Raw genomic sequence first — 24,839 nt, forward strand, 5'->3', positions numbered from 1 at the left:
GAGTGTGCGTCTAAACAGTAGTGTTTTGTAAAGGTGTGCACCGAACTCCAGGTTGCCGCCTTGCAGATGGACTCAAGGGGAACATTTGCAATGAAAGCTATGGATGCCCCCGTGCCTCAAGTAGAATGTGCTCTTGGCTTGAAGGGTAGTTCTCTCTTAGCAAGAGAGAAAGAGTGATGCATTGAACAATCCATCTAGATATAGTGGACTTTGAAACTGCATCTCCTTCTCTTCCTGCTGCCACCGAGACGAATAACTGATTAGTCTTTTTCAGTGGTCTGGTTCTTTCCATGTAAAACATGACAGCTCTGCGCAAATCGAGTGTATGCAGGCTTTTTTCTCCCAGATTTGAAGGGTTTTGAAAGAACGTTGGTAGTTCTATTGACTGGTTGACATGGAATTTCGAGATGAATTTCGGTGCAAACCTTGGGTGTGTGCGTAGAGCCAACTTGTCTTTGTGAACTGTTACGAAGGGGTCTAGAACTGAAAGAGCCTGTAGTTCACTTACTCCCCTAATGGAGGTGATAGCTATTAGGAAAGCAGTCTTAAGAGTGAGGTGCTTAAGAGTTGCCTTGTGCATGGGTTCAAAGGGCGAGCCCATGAGCCTGGGAAGTACCACATTTAGGTCCCATCTGGGAGCTGGGTTAGCTATCGGAGGGTGTATTCTCTTTACCCCCTCCATGAAGGCTTTGATAACTGGGATTTTCCACCACGACACTTTAAATTGGGAAGTGGTGTAGGCAGAAAGTGCCGCTAGGTGGACTTTAATAGAATTGAACACCAGACCCGAGTCCAATAGGTGGGTCAGGTACAGAACAATTTGTGTGGGTGAGCAGTCAACCGGGTTGATGCTTTTCCCTCTACACCAGATGACAAATCTTTTCCACTTACTAGAATAGCAGTGACGAGTGTTAGGCTTTCTAGCTTCCCTGAGGATGTCCATGCATCTCTGCGGGAGTTCTAGATGTCCAAACTCTATGATCTCAGGAGCCAGGCTGCTAAATTCATGTTCTGAGGGCATGGATGCAATGTCCTGCCCTTGTTCTGTGACAGCATGTTGTACGGGCAGGGAAGTTTCACTGGGATAGATAGGGACATCTCCATCAAGTGAGCGAACCATGGCTGCCGGGCCCACATAGGGGCCACTAGTATCATGGTGACTTGCTCCTGGTGCATCTTGTGCACGATCTTTTTGAGAAGGGGGCTTCGGGGGGGGGGTGTGGGGGGAGGGGAGGGAGTGTAAACAAATCTCCCTGACCATGGAATCGACAGACCGTTCCCCTTGGACTGGTTCTGGGGGTATCTGGAGGCGTAACTTTGGCATTGTGAGTTCTCCAGAGTTGCGAACAGGTCTATTTCTGGGAAACCCCATTGTGTGAAGATGTCGAAAACGAGGTCTTCTTGCAACTGCCATTCGTACTCTGAGGGCAGAGGGAAGTCTCTGCTGAGCTCGTCTGCTAGCAGATTGAGTTCCCCTGGTACATGTCGTGACAGTAGGAACATGTGTCTGAGAGCCCACTTCCATATATTCTGGGACAGCTTGGACAGTCCTGGAGAGTGGGTACCCCCCCTGCTTGTTGATGTAGTACATGGCGGTGGTGCTGTCCGTCAGGACCATCACTGTCTTCCCTTGTGTTCTTGGAAGGCTTTTAGTGCTTTGAACACCGCCAGTAGCTCCAGTAGGTTTATGTGCTTGGATGCTACGCTCGGAGTCCACACACCGTTAGCAGTCTGATGGGATAGGTGAGCCCCCCATCCTGTGAGGGATGCGTCTGTGGTTAGAGTGGCTTCCACTGCGGGTGTGGCAAAAGGTTTCCCTATTACCAGGTTTTCCTTTGTCCACCACCGCAGCGAGAGAACCAAGCCCTGCGAGACCACCACTAGATCGTCCCATTGTCCGCTGGCCTGACACCACTGGCTGTTGAGCCACTCTTGTATTGGGCGCATGCGCGCGTGAGGTACCAAATAAATACACAACACCATCATTCCTAGCAAGCGCATCGATTTGCACACCGTCACCTCTCGACCTGCCACATATTGGGGGATCTGAAACAGCATGTTTTGGACCCTCTCGTTGGAGGGGGAGACGAGGCCGTCCTTTGTTCGAATTAGAGCCCCTAGGAATTGTTTGACTTGGCTGGGGTCTAAGCTGGACTTCTTCTCGTTGATGGAGAAGCCCAGTTGGAACAAAAGGTCTACAGTCTTTTGGGTGTTTGAGAAGCATGTCTCGTAAGAATCCCCTGTTATGAGCCAGTCATCGAGGTAAGGATATACTGGGATGGATAACCTGCGCTGGTGGGCCGCTGCCACTACTTTCGTGAATACCCTTGGTGCAGATGCTATGCCGAAGGGTAGCACTCTGAACTGGTAGTGTTTGCCCTCTATCATGAACCTGAGGTATTTTCTCTGTGCGCTGGCAACATTAAAATATGAAAGTATGCATCTTTCATGTCCAGTGTTGTCATGTAATCTCCCTGTGATAGCAGTGGGATCACTTCCTGTAAGGTTATCATACGAAACTTTTGGGGTTTGACAAACTTGTTCGCTGGGCGCAGATCTAATACAGGGTGCATGGTTAGATCCTTTTTTGGGTACAAGGAAGTACACTGAATAAATACCTTCCGTTACCTGAGATAAAGGCACGACCTCTATAGCTCCTTTTTCCAGTAGCTGATCCACCTCTTGGAGAAGGATGGCGAGGTGTTCTGGTGTCATGTGTCATCCCCTCGGGGGTCTGTATGTTGGGGAACTGTTGAACTCTATACAGTAGCCGCGGGCTACGGTGGATAGTACCCAGCGGTCTGATGTTATTCCCTCCCATGCTGGAAGAAAGGATGTTAACCGGCCCCCGACCGGCGATGCATGGGAGGGGACCCGAATCTTTGCGTCACTTGGTGTGGTTGGTGGCTTGGGAGCCTTTAGGGGTGGAACCCCGGCCTCTCCCCTTGCCACGGCGTTGGCCTCTCCGATTGTACTGGCCACTATTACCTTGGTAGTTGTTGGCAGAATACTGTTGCTGGTTTGTTGCTGGCGTTGGCCACGAAAAAAGCGCTCGTTACCAAATCCCCACCTGTTAGGGGGCTTTGAGATTTGGTCCAAGGTCTTTGTGGTGTCAAATTCTTGTTTCGCATTCTCCAGAGCATCGTCAACTGCCTTACCAAAGAGGTTAGACTCTTCAATGGGCTTATTAATGAGGGACGCTTGCGTTTCTGCCTTAAACCCGGAATTGCGAAGCCAGACGTGACGCTTCAGCAAAATTCCCTGTACCAAAGTACGGCCAGCCGTCTCTGCTGCATCGAGTGTATTCTTAACGATGCTTTGGTTGACCAGAGAGCCTTCATTAATTGTAGCCAATAATCGAGTTTTAAGGGGTTCAGGGGCCTCTTCGGTGTCCTGCTTAAGCTTTCCCCATTGAGCATCTGCGTAGCTTGCCAATAATGTATTATTGGCAATTCTGGTTGAGAATGCTGCAGAGCTGGTGATTCTCTTGGCCAGGGCATAAAGCTTCTTCCCCTCTTTATCTGGTAGACAGTGGGACCCCAGCCCTCTTCCTAGTGTTGGTCACCACTAAGGAGTCCGGGATTGAATGACCCCTAATATATAGTGGGTCCGACTGAGAGGGTGAGAACAATTTCTCAATTCTCGGATTGACCACTCTCACCAGTGCCGGAGTGGACAGTGAGGGGGTAATACATCTTAACTGAGGCGAGGATGGGAATTGTTTGGCTAGTGGGAGGTTTTTCCTTGATAATCCTTTCCACGAAGTCAGTATCTAGGGTGACCTCCCCAGTTTCGAGTTCGAAATGTGCTGCTGCCTTCTTCAGTAGCGCATTGAAGGTGGGCTGATCATCAACAGGCGAAGGGTTCCTGACTGGTGTATTTTCAGTAGACCTGATGACTATACTGTCTGTATCTGTAGACCTAGCTGGTGACTGCCAGGGATTTGGGTCACCCTCGCCTGTGTCCTCCTCGTACCCCTCCTCACCTATGTTAGTGTCCTCATGAAACCCTTCTACTTGTTGGTCTTCATCATTAATGAACTCATCTTCCTGCTGGAAGGGAGTGTCCTCCTCAGTGAGGTCGTAAGAGTCCATGTCTTCGTGTATGGGGTTATAGAACATTGGGTATTTAACCATTGGACTCTCCAGGGGTGCCTCCCTTGGTCTCTTGGGTGCCCTATTTTCTGGGATGGCCATGAACCTGTCTATTTTATCCATACAGGACTGGACCTTCTCTAAGGTCCACTGAGGTAGGCCAGAGCGGTCTGGGAATGAAAAAGGATTTTCTTCTCCCTGTAGTTGCCTGGTTCTGTCCCATAACGTCGAAGAAAGCGAACCTTTGCCTTATGAGAAGCCTTCTGGCAGGCTTGGGCTTTCCGTCGACGGCGGGAGCTGTCCTGACCTGTTTTCCTGTGCCTTCAGCGTTTCTTTGGCCTTGTGCGCGGTTTTTGGCGTATCGCTCGCCGTCCGACTCTGGGCGTCTTTAGTGGATATACGCACGAGGCTTTCGGAGATCATTCTCTCTGCCGAGGGATCGGTCGCTGTCACGCTAGGTAATGTCGAGTCCTTACTGGTAACGTGAGCACTCTTACGAGGCGCGTCGCCGGAGGATTTGGTGTTAGCGCCCTTATCTTTAGAATGCCCGGACGCCTGTCGCAGAAGCGGTGGCGGGGAGGGCCGACGACCCTTACGGTCGGCGGAAGACGCCGGTGGACCCGACGCCCCCGTTGGCGCTATGGCTGCCTTCGTCTTCGACGAATGCGTGCCGGGGGTATGTGTTTTTGTGCTTTTTTGTGTGCGTCCTTGTCGCCGGGGTGATCATCCCCATAAGCTGGGCGTGAGCCAAGCTTGTCGGGGCCGGGGACGGACGAGGAGCGTGAACGCTGCTTTGAGAGGTCTACAACCTCTGTTACGGGGGCCGTGTAAGCACTGTCCTCATCACATTCGGCGGCGGCGGGCGAGGAGTCAGGCCTAGACATGGCGTAGGCCGCCCACCTTTTGACCTTGCGGTTCTTTAACATTTTGGGCTTCACTAATTTACAGGCCGCACAGCCGTCCTCCTTGTGATCGAGGGGCAAGCAACGGTTGCACCGTTTGTGCTAGTCTTTCCAGGTATATTTACCCTTGCAAAGCGGGCAAAACCTAAAGGGCGTCCTCTCCATAGCTGAGGGCCAGAAGTGTGATTACGACCTCGGAAGAGAGGGAGGGGAAAGAGAAAGGCATTCTCAAAGAGAAAAGAAAGACCACACAACCCCACTCTCCCTACTGTGTAAGGCCGGCGAGGCCAGGCCACATGTTCGGCAGCGGCAAAGGATCTCCCCCGCTCGTCCTTCTGTCGAAGATCTTGCTCGGCAGAAACAGCTCTGCGTCGAGGGAGGGATCTATGTTATTAATATTAATAATAAACAACCAACCAAAGGTCGAAGGAATGATTTGGCAATGTCTCTCGAGGAGCTGTATATTTTCTATGCGTTTGTGCAGATTTAGGAATTTAAATTCGAATAAACTACTATTGAAGTTATTGTGAAAAACACAAATCTGGTCGTCCCATTGATACTCTCATTGAAACTGCACTGTCTAAAGTCAAATTATACAACTCGGAATGATGCATTTGAAAACGAGGCATTAAAAACTGACAACTCAATTCAGGAAGTTGAACAAGAAAAATAAAGCAGTTAAGAAAATGTTGACATACTGCATATCTCATGTGAAGTAGTGTTAAACGGGAAACAGAAGGAAAAACATTTTGTGGTTGCACGGTGGAAAGGGTTTGACTAATTGTTGATCCCTGTGAGAGCTGATCATACGGAAAGTTCCTTGAAGGATTGAGTGGTATCGGGCAAAGTATGTAACAGGTGAACAGCCAGGTTTTAAATGCCCTCTAGAATCATGAATGTGTAGTGGTGGGTCAGATGACATAAGAAGAGTCACAAAGTTTGGAAACTAGGTTGGAGAAGATGGATACTCCTACTTTGTTGAAAAATCTTAACTGCAAGGGTAGGCCCGAGAGGCTTGTTCAGGGGCAACGCACGTCTTGGAAACATGAATGCAGAGCAGTATCAGTTCCATACCCATTCCTGCGGTTAAAGACTGGTCTCCAGCATGAAGCACGAGATCCTGTGGTCTCCAAGTTCTATGCACAAAAGTATACATTCAGCTGCATTTTTGGGCTCCTTAAAGGTGTTGCAAAAGGTAAACTGGTGATAGCCTTTTAGCTTTGTCTCGTCCGTAAAGTATAATTGCAATAATGGCAGTGTATTTCTGTGGAAAAGCTACAAAAATGGGTCTGCCTACTGAAATGGCTTCTGTGTTTGGAACTAAGGCGTTTTATCAGATAGGGATTTCACTTTTTTCTAGGTTTACTAGAAAGTGGATAAGCGTCAAGTACATTTTTAAAATGCAATGAGGAATTTTGATATGAGGTAATAGGCAGTGAAGTCTCTGTAATTTTGAAGAGCTTGCGTCTTATGAGAAGACAGGGAAGGGAGCTTGTGGTTGAAAAGAAGGGGTGCTAGAAAGGCCACTCGGAAGAAAGACTGAAGGTTGTTCAGAAAAGTTCAATTATTATAAAAATGGAAATCTCTCAGCGAAGAAGCGTGTTATCCAGTTTAAAGCACCACCTCCATGGCGGACTGTGGTCATTTCAGACTTTTATTGCTTACCGATTCAAATGCTGCTAAATAACGGATCGAAGCCCCTGCACAGTTTTAATAACCAATGTGTTGAAGTGTAAAAGCTGCAGGAAAGCTTAGGTTTTCTAGTTTGGTGCAAAAGGGGATGGTCTGTAAATACATGGTACAAAAATTCTATTAATAGGGGTAGAAAACTTCCTGTATGCAAACTGATTTTTACATGTCAAGATAGTTATGAATCGCTGCAAATCTGCAAGATACATTGTACAGCACACTCAAACCCATAGGTTTGCTCCTAACCGAGATTTCCTACGGTGCAAATCAAGTGAATAAATAACGATCAGACAAATATGTCCTGCGCAGTTTTAGATTCTAGTGAAATCTATTTTAAATCAACATCTAGAAAATGTAATTTACAGGCCGATCCCAGGGTTTCCCAAAATACTTTAAATTGCAATCTGACAATCCATGGGATTAAGGACAAAAGAAAAATAATAAAAAAGAAAAAAATCACATAGATAAATGCTATCAAAATGTACAAATCTACAAAATCTGTTTAAAATTTCATTCTGGTGTTTCAATAAATTCATATACCAAAACCCAATACTCCCTAACATCTAATTATAATTCCATTCAGCATATTCAAATGTTCATATGTCAAAACCCAATTCCTTGCATCAACAATTTAAAAGATCAAATGGGTATCTGTGGTACAATTCACAGTTTTCAAAATGTACATAATCCCAGGGTGTTATTTGTAAAATGCATCGTTTTCCAGGTTCTGTCAAGGAAGTGCAATTTCACAATGGTATTTAGATCCCCGAATATTGTTTTGACCAGGTAGACATATCTTTAACACTCCTTATACTATGCTGGTTGAACAAGAGTCGCAAACCGTCTTCTCGAGACAATATAAGTAAAATCATCAATATTATCTTCCAAAGATTTGCAACATATACAGTTACCAGAGGACCCTCCCTTTCACTGTGCCTGGAAGCTTTGCTAGGTTAAGATGTCTAGCCTTAATCTTTTCACAATTTTCAGATATTATTCAGTACATTTATTACTTTTCCCCCTTCAAGTTCTTCTCACTAATCTCTTGCCCATATTATATTTCCAAATATTTTCCATGTAGGACTGATCATCTTTCATACGAAAGTCGCAAAAAATTCCATTGATCCGGGCCGATTTAATTTATTTTCCAATCTTTCAAATATCAAAAGCTCAAAAACATCACAAATGCTCTGCCAATAAAGCAGGGGCTTAGGTTTCACCACATAATCTATACCATTGCAGCCCAATTATAACTTTACTGTTACATTTGGAGCACTATTTTGGCACTCCTAGGTGCCGTTTCAGAATTCTGGTCTCTCCTAACATTAATAACTGCATGGCCCCACAATCCTGCATTTAACGTAGCTTCAAGTATAGCTGCATCAATTGCATGTGAAGTACTCTAGCTACTACAGTGATTAGAAACAAGGGTGTCACGGTATTAGTTTTAGGGCAGTATGATACTGTTCTTGCCAAATGACGGTATATCATGGTTATCGCGGTATAGCATGTGGAGTTAACCAATCTTCACAAATATTTTCTTCAAGGTCATAAATTGTCAGCATGTGAGGTCTAAAAGCCCATGTCATTTTGTTTCTTTTGTCAAAATGTCATAGCCAACACTCACTGAAAGGTTGCATATTGTTCAAATCACTATAGCTTCTTTACCACCTGCCTGGTGTATTATAAAGGTCTGATGTAGGGAGTCACCACTGACCATGTAATCCCAACAGGACAGCTTTCAGTGGGTGCTGTTGATTTCCTTCTTGATTCTTGCAATACATGTTCATTTACCTTCTTTAAGATAGTGGCACAAAAACCAAAGTTAAAATACATATCGGCACAAATATGGCATAGACCACCACATCACCACAGCCCCATCATTACCATTTTCCCCCAGGTCTGAGCGCATTTGGACCCTTGTCATGTGAGTTGAGACGGAGGAATGCTTTCATGGGTGGCGTCACAAATCGAGGGTAGACCTGAGAAGGGAGTAGCTTCTTACCTGTAACTCCATTTCTCCTGCGTTGGTATCTTTTATGGATTCACATGCTTAGAATATTCCCCGTCAGGCTGGGAACCTCAGTCCTTATTTAAAATAGTGTTTTCCCTTGGAAAACTTCGACACTTAAGCAGCCCAAAAGGACCTTGATATGACACTAAGGTACCACCCAACAGGACGTAAGGTATAAACAGACCCGCCCCCGCGGCCTCTCTTCAGATTTTAACCTCCAAAGTAGAGGCACCAACTAGGTTTGCATGAACGGAGGCCGGAGGGCGCATGTGAATCCATGAAAGATACCAACGCTGGAGAAATGGAGTTGAAACTACTCCCTTTTCCAGCATTGGATCTTTCATGGGGATTCACATGCTTTGAATAGATTACATAGAGTAGTCATCAAGTATGGTGGCGTGCAATGCAAACCAACACATCAGGGGCACAACACATAACAGCCAAGAAAACATTAGCAGTGGAAATATTGAAACAGATACCCTAAGAATGAGGGGGCTTACCTTACTGAAACAGGTGTTGCAAGACTGTACGTCCCATCTGTACATCTGCACCATGCTTCTGTTCCAGGCAATAATGCAGAGTAAATTTATGCGGCACCGACCAGGAGGCCGCTGCCAGACAAATGTCCACTAGCGGAATCCCTGACCATAATACCGCTTATTGCCCTGGTGGATCTCGTCGAATTCGCCTACGGGCGCCTCTCCAAAGGCTTTCCCGCCTTAGAGTGACAGAACGAAATTGCCGAAGAGACCCAGCGAGAATCCTGGTTTGGAGATTGCTCGCAAACAATTGTCTTGAACGTCTGAACTCCTGAGTCCAACAAATTTTAATACTTTACATCCAGCGTATGCAGCGCCTTTTCTGCCGACGAGGAAGCCAAAACGAAGAAATATGGCAGCACAATGGAAGAGAGTTGACGAAAAGTAGTCGGCACCTTTGGAATAAAGTGCGAGTTAGTAGCCAACACCACCTTGTCCTTGAAGAAACGCAAGTACGGAGGATCAATCACTTGGGCTTGCAACTCCGATATTCTTTTTGCCAAAGTAATGGCCACTAAAAACGCCACTTTCCACGACAAGAACTGCAGGGGCGTCGACGACGTGTTCAAAACGGGGCCTTCATCAGACCCGACAGCACCAGATTGAGAGTCCAACTAGGAGGGAATTTCTTAATTGGAGAAAAAGTCAGAAACAATCCTCTTAGAAAATGTTTGACCAGACGATCACTGAACAGAGGGGTAGCATGCCTCTTCCGAGTGAATCTAAAAATCGCAGCCAGGTGCACCTTTATAGAGGAGAATGCCAAACCTTCCCTCGCCAAGTGCAACAAGTAGGGCAGAATTTGCTCCGATGAAATGCTTAAAGGATCCATCCCAGGCTGGCCCTTACACCACATACAAAACCTTTTACACTTACATGCATAGGAGATATTCATGGACGGAGCTCTAGCCACCTGCAAAACGTGGAGACAGTCACTAGGAATGTTCAGTAGGCCAAATTCAGAGAAGTCAGGAGCCATGCCATCATCAGGCTGAGAGAGAGCCCAGACCGTGGTGCCAAACTGCACCCTTGTCTTGAAACAGAAGGTCCGGCATCACTTGTAACTGCACTGGTTCCGCTACGGATAGATGGAACAGGTCTGAGAACCACGGCTGCCTGGACCAGTACGGGGCCACCAGCATCACACGGCATGGGTATTTCTGAATCCACTGGAGGGTCCACAGAATGAATGGAAACCGAGGTAATGCATACGCGAACCTGCTCGTCCACAGGAACAAGAACGAACCACCCAGGGAACCTGGCTGAGGCCATCTGCTGGCAAACGCCTTGCACTTTCTGTTCTCTCGAGTGGCGAAATGATCCAATGAAGGACGACCCCATTTCCAGAAAATGTTTGACACCTGCTGTTCCTTCAGCTATCACTCGTGGAATTGATCAATTTCTCTGCTGAGAATCTGCCTGCACGTTCATCACCCGCCACAGATAAACGCCACAATATTGATGTTTTGTTCCAGGGCCCAATGCCATAGTTCCTGAGCCTCTCTCTCGAGAGCACTCTATAACGGGTGCCCCCCCCCTGCTTCCTGAGGTAGAACATTGTGGTGAGGGTGTTGACAGACAATACAACCACAGAGCTGTGAATGCGCGGCAAAAACGAATTTAGAGCCCAATGAACCGCTCTCAGTTCCAGCACATTGATCTGAATACTCGATTCGACTGGAGACCAAAGACCTTGAACCTGGAAGGTTACCAGATGCGCTCATCACCCTGTCTGAGAGGCATCCGTCGCCATTGTAGCTTTAAATTCTGGTTCCAGTAACGGTACTCCGAGTCAGATTGTCCGAAAGCTGCCACCATTGAAGAGCTTCCTGTAAGTCGATGTTGACCACCACCTTGTCGTACCATAGCCCGCGACTTTGAGCCCACCGGTCCTCCAGAACTCTTGCACTGGCCTCATGAATAGACAGTTCAACGGAATACATGACGCCATGGCTCCTAACAGTGACATGTACTTTCTGACCGACACTCTTGTTCCGACTCTCCACTCTGCCACCTGCTTGAGTTTTTGAATTTTCTCGACGGAATGCTTCACCAGGCCTGACTGACTTTGGAACTCTGCACCCAAAAATACCAAGCACCTGGAGGGAGATATGACTTTTCGAAGTTGATGGCGAAGCCTAGTCGTAACAGCCGCATGGTAACATTGAGACTTCCCTGAGTCGCCGCCGGAGACGAGCCGCGTATCAGCCAGTCGTCCAGGTAAGGGTAGACGTGACAACCTTTTTGTCGGAGCCACGCCGCCACCACCAGCGCCAAACACTTTGTAAATGTCTTGGGGGGGCAATTTTAGACCGAACGGGAGCACTCGGAATTGGTAATGGTTTTGGCCCGCCACAAATCAAAGGAATTTTTGGTGTCATCGACGCATCGTTATGTGGAAGTATGCGTCCTGCAAATCCAACACCACCAGAAATTCCCCTGGCTGTACCAACCGAATGACTTCCTGAAGTGTGAGCATCTTGAATTTCAGGCGTTGCAGAGTCTTGTTCAGCGCCCGAAGGTCCAGAATGGGTCGCCACTTGCCGTTGGGTATTTTGACTCCGAAGTAACGGGAGTAAACTCCCTGACCTCTCGGCCACTGGAACCAATTCTATAGCCCCTTTCTATAGCATAAGTACAACCTCCTGCTGTAAGATGTGAAGAGGAGATTGCACAGAATACACAGGAGGAATGGGAACTGGTGGGTCCTTGAATTCCAGAGAGTGGCCCAACCACACCCTGTACAGAACCCAACGGTCTGATGCAATTTTGTCCCATTCGTCAACGTGTAGGGCTACTCTGCCCCCCAGCACATTTCCTCGAAGACTGGCATTGCTGTGATTTAGTTGGTTTACTCTTGGTGGAAGAGGGCTGCAGGTAGATGTTCTAACAGAGGGGCTAGCCGATGCCACATTTCGCGGTCGTAGCGCGCCATAAATCGCCAACGAGTTGGCAGCTTTAACTGTCGTCGCCCCCACTGTTAAGACCTTTTTCCTGAAGGCATCTTGTCTTCTAGTGTCGCTGTCCAGTGTAGTGCATTTGTGCTGTGCTCTAGCTTTCCTGCTTGCCGCCGCCACCGATTCAGGGGTAGGTTGTGCAACCAAACACTTTGGCGTAAAGTCCGGGGCCTTAAGTTTTTTCTCTAACCTGCCTTTAACTGCTGGCTCTGAAAAAGGGTGGCGCATGGTTCGTAGGCCTTCTTGACAGACATGGTCCAGTATTGGAATTGAGAAAACCGCTTTCCTTTGCTTCCTATTTGACCACATGGGGAAGAGTTTTTTGTTCTTTCTCTGGGGTCAGACCATACTCGACACAGGCTTTTGCCATCATGGCATGAAAAGCCGCAATATCATCCGGGGGTGATGGTTGCGTCGGACTCCTAGGAGCCTCTTATTTCTACATCAGACTCCCATGTCAGGTCTCTTGATGGTGACGAGATGTCAGAGATGGAGTCCCTGGGACCTTGGTCGGAATCAGTCCTGCAGCGCACCCTACTCCGGGTGGGAACGGGGAGGCTCTGTGCTCATCGGCTGGGAAACTGGCAACTCAGCCGTGGACGTTTAACGCGGAGAGGCACCTGCCGCGTCAACGCTAGGTGTTACCGGGGCTGCACTCCCAGGAGGTAATCTTGAATCCAGCTGACTTAATAGGTACTGTAGTGTTGACAAGACCTGGAGAGACAGTACCGACTGCGGGTTCAGCAGAGGGGACGCAGGTGGAACATTCTGAACTGCCGCCGTCGCCGAAGGGCCAATGCCCTGTAAGCCAGGGCTTGTTGGGCTTGCCAGAGGCTCTCGTTCCCCCTCCATCGACGACACTGAAAGGGCGGACTCCTGCTGTAATAAGGAGTCTGGCAGAAGGGCGTCATACGCCGAAGGTTGCCAAGCTCCACTCACTGGTAGCACGTCGACGACGAAAACCTTGGGCCCTCGACTGCAATTGTGGAGACAGGCCCTGTAGCCAGAAGTGAAGCCGTCGACGACGGGACTCCCGCCAACAGAGCTGGCAGCTGTGGTGCAGATTTCTTCAGCGATCCCGCCTTTTTTTGATCTCTGGACAGGTGCTTTGACGATTCTCTACTCTAAGAAGACCTATGCCGGTCTCCTGAGGAGGAGCGTTTTTAAGAGTCCTTTTTCGAAGAAGCCTTCTCAGGCCTTCAGGACTGTAGACGATGAAGGACCCCTTTTTTTCCAGGTGTTTCCCCGAAGAGGGGCGGTCACTTTTCCGTAGGCCGTGACTTCTTTGCTGGCGGTTCTGCCGACACCGACCGGCAAGGAACCGCAGGGGCAGGTCTCACGGATGCTAGGCTGTGCACCGATCCAACCTCCGATGGAGTGTAGGCCCCATCGTTCAGCCGCGATATTAACCGCTGATTACGGTCAATGTTTTCTGTAATAAACCCTTGCAGATGTCACAGGTATCGGCGGAGTGATGAGGGTAGAGACAATAGAGGCATTCCATGTGCTTGTCCCCCTCATATACCTTTTTCATTCTGCAAGTAGCGCAGGCCCGAAATAACGCTCCCCCCAACCCCCCCGACATTGGGGAAAAAAGTTGACCACAACACACCAATGTGTAGAAAGCACGATGTGATCCCGACACTTTGGAGATGGTTGAAATCTGAAGAGAGGATAGGGGGCGGGTCCATTTATACCATACGTCCTATTGGGTGGTACCTAAGCGGCCCAAAGGGACGTCGATAGGACACTAAAGTGTCAAAGTTTTCCAAGGGAAACCGCTATTTTAAATGAAGACCGATGTTCCCATCCTGACGACGGGGAATATTCAAAGCATGTGAATCCATGAAAGATCCAATGCTGGAGAAATCTCACCCCCATTGCTCTGGATAATTCAATTTGAATGTAGAATCTGTCCCGCCTGCTTAGTCCAGTGCTATATGCAGAAGGCAGGTGAAGGTTCAAGCGAAGCAACAACTCTAGTGCCAATGTGTAAATCTACACAAGGACAGTGGTGGCGGGCGGGGGAGGGGGGAGAATTTATAAACTAATACAAAGCACTGATCGGTCCAGTGTTCATAGTGTCTACAGAGCTAATGTTTTTGTGGACATGCATCAGCAGGGCATCCAGTTCATTCCCCTTTGAATTCTGGGAGGTGTAGTTCCCAATCTTCAAATTGGTGGGAAAACTACAAATCGGCTGATCTTTAACCCGACTCTACTGATCACAGAGAAAGAACAGTCACAGCATCAAAGCTGCATTTACTAATGTGGCCTCACTTTCCCTATGCTCTTGTCTGCTGCCACATGCCGCGGTGCAAGATCCAGAATGCGCAGCACTTGCTTACTGCAGCCTTTCCAAATCAGATTGAAAAGCTCACTTAATAGCTGCAGGCCCTAAAAAGGTATACCGGTATAAACAATGTGACAGTTATTATACTGCAATTAAGTTGTTCACAGTATCTATAACGCCATACCGTTAAACCCCTAATTGACGCCATGCCTCGTCTGGCTAGAATGGTTACACATCAATTTGATTCTTCCAGGTTTAAGATACTGTTTGTTCCCACACACAGATGGTCTCAAAATCCACTAGCGCTTCCTGACCAACGGATAATATACCATAACTGGTAATTGCCATTTTTTGGAACTAAAGATCATATCTTTAATTTTTTGAAATATTGATCTTTAGTTACCCCTCCTCTCCAACACTATCTTGGATATCTTAACGCATCATCTGCAAAGACTACTCCCCACTGGTTATTCCTGGCAACTGAACATTTACTTCCATAATGTATCATTACAACAAGATCAATCAAGAAAAGGAGGGGGCCATCACACACTCCTATTGATATTAAAAGGTTTGGAACAAGCCCCCCATCGCATCACACCCAAGTTCCAAGAATATAGTGGACCAGTTATTTGTATTAAACCAAACAACCAAATTCTACTAATTACTTCCAAAGTTGATACCTGGGTACCGAATCAAAAGCTGCATGAAGATCTATATAAGCAGCACAGAGTTGGGTTGTCCTCAAGACAACATTCAAAAGGATCACAGGAGAGGCAAAGACTTTCAGCCTCTTTCCCTGCAGGCTGCAGGGCGAGGTTGTCTGGCTAGAATACTCTACAGCTGAGCTGGGTTCACAGTGCTGACACATGGACGATATAGATCTGATGTGTACTTAGTTACGTTCTATCCACCACACCCTAAACTCCGGTATGCCCTTACATTTAAAGATTAAACTGCCACCAGAAATGTTCCTCGGGACGGTGTTGTGGAACAGGAGGTGCAGACTTTAAATGCAGCCTCACTTAAGTGACTTAGCGGTCACGCAGCTGTCAACAGCAACAGGCACATGTCACCTCAAACCCTGATTTGTGCCACTGAAGAGCAGGCACTACAGACTGTAGCAGCAGGGCAAGGAACTTATGAAAAGGTGGGGGAGATCCAGGTCTTGTTAAATCACCCTCTAAGAGATGGAATTACAAGTTTATTAATAAAAAAAATAAAAGGTTTCTACACCCTTGCCAGATGTCACTTAGTCACACTACCTTCATTAAATGGGTTCCTTGGATTCAGATATCCGTAACATACAAGTGTGTGGCGGGGGATGGGAGGGAGTGGGGGTTATTGCGGGGGTATAAGCAATCTTACTCTTCCACTACTTTTGTTAAATGCTAGAGATCCTACACCATAGGAAGTCATAATATAACTGCCATTTTTTGTTTTCTTGTCCAACCTCAGCAAATGCACGTGCAGTAAGACATACCTCCCCAGAACCAAGTCTCATTCAGATCTATGGAAGGGGCCCAAGTTATTTTTTTTAATTAAAATAACAACATTTTGATTACAGGGTAAGTGTTTAATGTACGCATTTGTTGTGCCCACCATCAACCCTGCGCATCTCTCCATTCGAAAAAGTTACGCAGAGTGCAAAAGTTCAGTTGCAAACTACTTGCCAGCCACATAAAAGAAAAAAGTCACTCGCCATCCCAGTTGTATACATACACAGGATGACATTTCTTACAAGCCCAGAGTTTTATATCACTAGCAAATGGCCATTAGTGAGTCCAAGTTTCACACTCCTCGTTACTGAAACATTTAGCAAAATGAGGTTAGGTTATCGACTATTTGCACTGCACCCATCATCACCAAAGTGGTTTACAGCGCTCGACTGTCCTTTAAGGTGGCGTATTGTGACCCTGCCAGGGTGTCACCAGACCATAGTCTGGGCAGTCAGGAAGAGGATGGGTGGAAAATTGAGATTATGGTTGAGGGAGTAGGAATGCATGATTAACCGATTAGTTATAAGCAAGCTTGAGTGTTTTATTAGCAATGGTTTATCCGTGATAAAAGCAAGTGTTTAACTGTGACGCCAATATCTAGTGCCCACACCATGCATGGTACTAGATTTAGTTGGTTTGTGATTATAAAAAAATTCAAAATTATTCTAAGGTGATAACTGGTTATTACAAAGTACACAAACGGGCACATCTTTTATGCAACATTTGTATATCAGAAAACGAGAGGCATGCATATGTATTAAATATAATAAATTAACTTCATATCTATTCCAACTAAGAACTCAAGGGAGAGTGAAAACCTAGCTGACGTGATTAACCTTTTCCCATTACCGATTAATTGCATCTTCAAAGATCAAATTGAGGCACCATTATACACAGCCCATTTGAAGACTCTTTATAATTTAATATTGCGCCTCATCCATTGTCGACATTTTTTCTGACCTACACAAAGGCTGGATTCAACACATTGCATATGGGGTTTTAGGATTAGCATGCAAACAGAACATGCTTTGTACCTCCTAAGGAGTATTTTCACTCGAAAAGCAAGCACAGAATTCAATCGCCGGACTGGATGGTGAATCACACTTACTGTGTAAAGGTCGAGCAATACGTCACTATTACAGAACGAATGAATACAGCACGATATTAGTGGGACAGATGCTGGACAACACACCTGCATCTTGAAAGGAATGTTACTTGAGGGAGAGATGGAGTGAAAGGTTTCACGTATCTACTGGTTGTAATGTACCTACAATGTATGTTTTTTTAAATGAACACTGAAGGGTACATTTTGTTTTCAGATTTGGCTGCGTAGGAATGTGATGCACGCCCTAAGCAGCAGCCAGGAACATGTAACACTTGGGACAAAAGGAGCAATTTGGGCGTACTGCCAAACCATGCTATTAGCACACAACATTTGGCTCAGTACATAATATGGCGAAGGTTTTGCAGACGCCTTTCAAAAGTCTTCAGAGCCATGTTGGGTCCAATCATTTTCAACTAAAAATGTGACACCCCCAATTTCTTTATTTTCTGATTTATTAACTGGTGCTGATCGCTTATTTGCCAGTTCCTTTGTCTTCAATACCTCAACCACATTTTGCCCTTAGGTTTCTACAACCACATCATGATGCAGCTAGACTATTTTCATCCCTGTACAGGAAATTAAGAATGCCTCATTGCATCTCTCATATATAACCAGTTGGAAAATACACCCATCTGCCCAATCGTTCTCCAGGATAAATGTAGGTGTTATTTGAATGATTGATATTTTATTTCTATCGCACTCGTACACAAGTGTTTCAGAGCGCGACAAAGCAAGGGGGGAACAGGGGAGAACAAAACAACGATCTTACTAGGCCCATTGACATTGAGAACGCGCCACAACGTTGCACACAACGGATGAAATTTAGCTACATGTGTTTCAATTATATTGTGGGTAAGGGGTGGAGGAAATCGGGAGACGTATCATCTAATCATCCTCTTTCCAAGGATGAAACTCAGTGTGGAAAAAGCCTTGTGTTCAGTCTTGAAAGTTGATAAATCATTCTACTCATTTCAAATTACCTACCTTCCATTGTGGGCTGCTCTCTGGGTCCAATCCTTCAATATTTCCCAGTGTGGCATCTTCCGCTCCTATACTCCAAATTCACGGATTGCCACTATACACATTGGTTGGTAGATTCCAGACTCGCGGTAAAATACTGACATTATTAACTCCATACCAGATTTCTTCTCACATCACTGAAGTTTAGGATGGCGCCATCAAGTTTGTTTTTAGATTACCAATCTTTATTATGCCCAGCGTAAAGATTCGTACTCAATCCGTCCCTGTATCTTGGTTAGAGTTGTGTGTGTGGATTACATACTTGCTAATTGGCTGTAATTGTCTGCCTAAAAACAAGCGCATTTATATTATTGACAACATTCCTTCTAAAACCCTGCCTTAGGAACCTTCCCATTCACCACTATACAGCATTTTTGCTAGTCTTCCACAACAAGTGGTTCTCTGCAATGTGTGTCCTCCCAACTGGGTTGTGGTGGATCGGACCATCTTTCACTAATAACCAAACCTAGTTCCCTACCTGGTTTAAAAAAGTGGCTCATGATCGGTTGCAATCCAGTCATGCATTGCAAAGCGGCTTTGCTGGGAATTCGCCTCAAGACATGCTAAGGGGAGCAACATGAGGGGACCGCCCACCTCAGTGGCAGAATTACAAAAAGCTCAAGTTAGTCACAAAAGAGACTATGCAGCAAGGATTTAGGAGAAGCAATGGTCACAACATATGAGAAGCATGGTGCAATGATAGAAATGGTTGTTGACAATACACACGTGATTGTATATGGTCTCCCAGACTACACCCGGTGACTGTTTTGTGAATGTTTTGCCAGATGCTGCTGGGTTTTGTATATTGTTGACCGAGGGAGCACCTGTTCTAGTACTGTATGAATAACTGATGCAAATACCATGAGGCCAACTGTCGAGGCAGCTACACAACACCACAATTGCTGCTAACTGAATTAGCCAAGATAGCAGGCATGGTGCATTGCAACGCAGGTTAGAGGTCAGTCCAGTGCAGCAGCACTTGAGTATTACAGGGGTGAGAGCTTGTCCATGGAGAGAGAGAGAGCAATGATTGGGTCAAAACCAACGAGAGGCCCTCGGAGAAAACTACTTTTCTTAGGCCTAGAAGGCACCTCAGTGAGACACCGGTGACAGGGGTTTTTAAAGCCCCTCCCGGACCGGGAAGGCGTCCCCTGGTCGGGGTACCCTAAAAACTAAAGAACTTTTCTTCTCATCGATGAAACTGAGAATGCGAGGAGGAACACGCTGGAACACCTCCTCCCACCATTCCAGAGGATGTTGAAGAGCCCGGACCGAAAGGGAATCGCAGTAGAAGCCCAAGTCCCACTGGTGATCCGGACCCAAATACTAAACAAGGATGGGGATCCGCCCTAGCGAAACATTGTTCGCAGGAAGAACAATTAGGAAAATCGAAACGAAACAGCACAGACGGACCATTACGCGATCGCTAAACCAGAGGGCACTGGAAGGAAATAAATCTTCCGAAGATGCAAGTGCGTCCAGTCCCGAACGTGCTGAGAAAAAGACTGATGGGTGATGCGCTGGGCAGAGTTAAGGAGGGCGGGGTGATGGCCGCGTGCGGTACCCGGCGTATAAAGAGACATTTTTGAAAAATGTGATGCTTTTTACAAAGTGCTCTGGTCCCGTCTCACAGGACGGAAGAATAAGTATGGAGAAAAGGGGACGGGACATAGGAGTATAATCATTACTGTATGTAAATACTTACTTAGCTTTGTGTGTTTATTATGTAAGAGGAAAGAGAATATGTAAGAGGAAAGAAAGTAAGAGATTAAGCGGAGTGGAAGGCATAGCAGGCAGAGAACTGGGCAAACCAGGTAGAATATTGTAATTTGCAGACATCTCCCTTTCAGAGTATCTGGTATAAAGCAACAGAGTGATAAGATCAATTTCAAGGAATTAAGAAGAGCTCCTTGGTGGAGTGCCACTTGCACAGATGTATGCAATCAGCAGGTCACAGAAGTACGCATTCCGTCAAATGTGCTTGGCTGTATGATACAATGCACCTTTCCCTACAAATTGAAATATAGTTGACACAGATTTAGGCCCACTGACCCAAAGGATGTAGACAAAGCAGGGTTTTACAGTAGAAACACTGCCATTTTGCATGGTAACATTTTTATTGTTTTACGTTATTACGTACTGGTGTTTGCCAAACAGAATATAGTTACCTTAAATGTATCATCCGGATAAATTCTGGTGTGCAATTATTTGAAATAGCTAGTACTCCCACACAGGCCTTGGCACTTTTAAGAATGGAGGAGACCATTACTGTTGTACCCTGCATTAGCCAGTTTGAACTTGCACTAAACAGAGGAGAGTTTTGGGAGAGTCCCGAGGGCAAGAGGAATGCAGGGTGAGCTGCTTTTTTTCATTGAACAGGGTAATTTAAAATTGCCAGCTTCGCTACACAAGCGAGAACTTAATTAGTAAACCAAATATAGCAAACTACTTTGACACTGCTTATTTTATGCCTTGTTCTTTGAAATAGTGCTGTTGATAGCTATATGGGCCATCAGACTAGTGTACAGGACTTTGAACAGGTTCAAGAAAATGTCCATGAAGTATAACTCAATTTAAGACCACCCCTACTAAAAAAACATTCTCAGCATCGATTAAGATCAGCGTTTCCATACGGAATATACAAATATTTCAGTCTGTTTAACATCAGTGCTCAATAGCGGGATTGTGAAAAGGAATCTGGCAGTCTACATGGTAGAGTGTAAAGACTGGGTGAGTGGACACAGCTTATTTTATTGTAAAGTAAATCTTTATTTGTTGTAAATTAAATCTACGGTCCGGTCGCCAAAATAACCTCACTTGCACTGTAAGGTGTGGAAATTAGAAAGAATGGATCCTAGGTTGTATAACCTATGAAGTTGGAAGGAACCTGTGTAAACAGTTACAAATGTTTGTATACAATTCAAAACACATTTGGCATACAATTTTGTGTCTAATTCTTTCCTTTCTTGCATAAATTTCAAGTCATCGACGTAAAGTACATAAAGGCATTTATTTCAATGACCCAGGCAATCAATATTATCAAATGACATTTTAGAGACCCCAATAAAAAAATGTGCAATTTAACTCAGTGTGTGTTATATATAATCATGTTTCGGAGTTGTTTTGGGGGGTGTCCTGGGTGTCCTGGGAGTCTCTCTGCCAGACATTAGTCCTGGTCACAAGAGCCTTACCCAGGGTATTTAGCTCACCATCTTTCACAGAGGAGAAATATCCAAAACATCTCAGTCTTTGTCCTGCCCTGGGGCAGTCCAGCACCGAAATGCTAGGCAATTCTCCTCTGAACAAGAGTACCAACAGCAACCTCAGACACGTGTTTCAGTCTGGTTCAGTCTTCGATTAACACAAAGGTTGAAGACTTCGAGGCATGTGTAGGACACATGCCATGTGTTAAAATAGTCGTAATAGGCCAACACCCACACCTGTTGATATTGTTATAGACAAATCTGTAATTGAAGTATCAGTACCTAACTCGACCCCTATACCTGGGATCCCCTCTAAGGGGGCTGAGATGTGCTCCGGAATAGATTATGCAATAAATCCTCACAGCAAATAACTGCGCTAATCCATACCCAACAAACCGGAGCTACTGATTTACAGGCACTATAAGGCAAAATAAATAGAAAAACAAAAATTGCTAAAAAGGCCCAACCATGGGCGTAATTTTAGGGGGGTTGCGGGGGTGTTTGCCCCCCCCCCACCACCCAACTTTCATGGCGCACCCTTTTATCCCCATTCATTTGGCTGGGGCACCTTTTCTTCAGATGTCATGTCCGTCCCCCCCCCCCCCCGCCCCCCCCAACATTTTCAGCAAAGTTACTCCACTGAGCCTAACATCTAAAATGGTTGCGCAATTTTTCCAATAACAATCAATGAAAAGGCCTCAAAAGCTGTTTAAAGGTCCCGAAACCTTACTGACCCCCGTCGGTGAAGAAAGTGGAACGGATATTCTGTGCATCAATCCCACGGGTCATTTAGCCCAGACTATGCCTGCCAAGCAGTCCGGGATAAATGTTCCTGTTGCAATTAATGGCTTCCCACCTAATCTGAGCAGCTCCTTATGTGTTCATGGTTGTTCAGGCTTACCCAAGGCACCGGTTTACATGGACTCCAACACAATGGGCGTACTAAAAGTAGAGGCTGGAATACAGAGGCTAAATCAAAACCCAAAACAGTATCCTTTGAATATCTTAACTCGCTTAAAATCAACAAGTGCCAAGTTCCATCACCTGTGTGCCTCGCTGAACCACATGCATTGACATCCCTAAAGTCGATAACAGCTAGTGGATGCTGTCTCGAGCCACTGCAGGCGTGATGCCAGGCAAACGAGTTGTACTGAACAAGGCTCCAAATTCCATCGAAGCTGCATGCTCCATCAGTAACAGATCACTGATGGATGCCTTTAATAGCCCTGGTCAGATGTTTTTACCTCCCAGTTTTAATAATAAACTCAGACCGCATCGCTACCAAACAAAATATAAATCTAGGTTACCTACAGCATCATCGGGAGAAAAGTGCGGTCAAGTGCAAAAATCAGTTTGGAGAGTACTCGTTTTGCAACTTCTTGCACTCTGGTGGAACATCTAGCAGTGGAATATCAGTATTTACGGAGGCAAGGCCTTACGCCTCACATTTTAACTCTGCCAGCCAGCTCTCGTCATGCATTACCTTGGAAGCAAGGATGATGCATTAATGGATGTAGAGGCCCTTGATAACAGGACGAAAGGGGACAGTGATGCATCTATGGAAAACTCTTAGCATGTTGCTCGGTAACCGCTATGGAAATTCGAATGGTTGCCCCGCACTGCTAAAAGGCTTATAAAGAGAAGATCACAGCATATTTTTTAAGCAGGAAATACTGATATCAAGCCTTGTTCTAGGTATCCAACTCCACCAAACTCCTCCTGTGCCCTGATGTGAAGCAGATTACAAGAAGAGCCAGTGGAAAGCACTGAAAGGCTCCAATGAAAAAGATTACTGCATTGGAACAAAGGAAACATGAGATGCATGGCAATGCTCACAATCGTCACCAATAAATTCAAAATAGCATGCAGGTCTCAGCTTCCTAGAAAATCTAACTATTTTAAGGGTAGACAACTTAAAACATTGTTTTCAAGAGAGAATCTTTAATGCAGCATCAATGCCTGATCGCTTAAGAGCACGGCGCATAGTTCTGTGAGCGCTCAAATTATATAGAAGTCCAGTCACACTCCGTTTATTTAGAGACTATAAATGAGTGGTGTGGCAATTGTGACTAGAAACATATACAGCAAGGTCAACACAGGCCAATGCTTGCTTGTAGGTTGTTCTAGACACCTTGCATTTATTTAATCGTGGGGAATTTTCTGTAATCTCCTATGACCAGCATGGCTGCATAAAGCAGGGTTCGAAATTCAGATTCAATGAGAAGCAGCCAAAACCAGCCGGTTTGTGTAGGTGCATCTCCACGTAGGAAGGAGCTAGCTACCGCTAGGGAATCAGGAGCGAGTATACAGTACACTGCAAATATAACTTGCGCATGAAATGCACACTAGCTTTTTGCCCATTGTGTACAATCCATTTTATGTGTTATAGATGTCTCCCAATTCTTCTTTATCTACATTATCAAACACTCAACATTAATAAAATATAGGAATGTTTGTAAAGCACTGGTTGGTCTGGGGAGCCAAAGTTAATGTTGGTTTTAAGCTAACCAGGCTCTCCTTGGGTAGAAGCTGGAGCTAAAAACCTCCCAGCAATTTCGAACCCTGTAAAAGTATTACCAGCTGTGCAAACTTAAAACATTCTATTATAAAAGATGTAAATGTTTTGTCGATTGGATCTGTGGATCCTTTGTACCCCTGCTGGAAAGTTCAAATGTCTAAAAATGTGATGGATTGTAGATGAAAAAAAAGGAAATTGAGGAAGATAAAAGTTAAACGCTTGAATTGAAAACAGCCTAAGCTCTACTTAGTTGAAAAGGAGAATGGTGTTTACAACGTTAAGTTACCGGGGAAAGAAGGTCGTGATCTGTAGGAAAAGAAAATCCAGAAAAGTTACAATAAGGAATGTGGAAGCAAAAAACCTTAGTCTATGGCGGTCCAAAACAGGCAGGAGGTTTAGGAAAAGCTGACAAAAAAGGTAAATTAATTCTTTGACAATTTACTGCAAAACAGACTTTAAATGTAAAAACTACCTGAGGAGGCCTGCAGACCGACCTTCGGAAGGGTCCTGCGAGCCTTAAGAAATCACCAAAAAATGAATGCTACTTCTGGTCATATATAAGCAGGCATTTCTGCTATGAACTTCAACATTTTGACCGATGTTCTCCCCCCCCTTTTCCCCCCCCCACGGCACTGCCATTCTTTCGATCAGGAAATACTTAAGCTTGTTCAACAAATTCAAGTACTGGAGGGCAATGTCCTCCAATACTAGTTGGAGAATTTCCGGATTTTAATAAATGTACCCACAGTAAATGGTTATATACCCTAGAAATTCAATCTACGCCCATGGGGAAAATTAGTGCTCAATATTTCTTAGGAACACTGCTTGTGGAACCTCCTTCTGGATTGCATCTCCAGAGAAGCTGGTTTAGGGGGAACTTGTACCTAACCGGGGAGATCCGGTTATGGCGTGAGGAGATAAAATGGGGGATTCTGTCAAGAACAAGAAGTAATAGAGACCCTCCAGTACCTGTTGGTATTTTGTCCCCAGACCAACTCATTTGAAAAAG

The 24,839-nt window shown here is 45.6% G+C and overlaps 1 protein-coding gene across 1 annotated transcript in view; it reads right to left on the bottom strand.

The window, feature by feature from the left end:
- PPP1CB (protein phosphatase 1 catalytic subunit beta) overlaps window positions 1–24,839 on the bottom strand; it is a 342,596-nt gene that overhangs the window by 290,714 nt on the left and 27,043 nt on the right. The gene's annotated exons all lie outside the window — the stretch shown is intronic.

This window comes from Ambystoma mexicanum, chromosome 4q, assembly GCF_040938575.1.
Source record: "Ambystoma mexicanum isolate Mex_15411 chromosome 4q, UKY_AmexF1_1, whole genome shotgun sequence".
Classification (NCBI taxonomy): Eukaryota; Metazoa; Chordata; class Amphibia; order Caudata; family Ambystomatidae; genus Ambystoma; species Ambystoma mexicanum.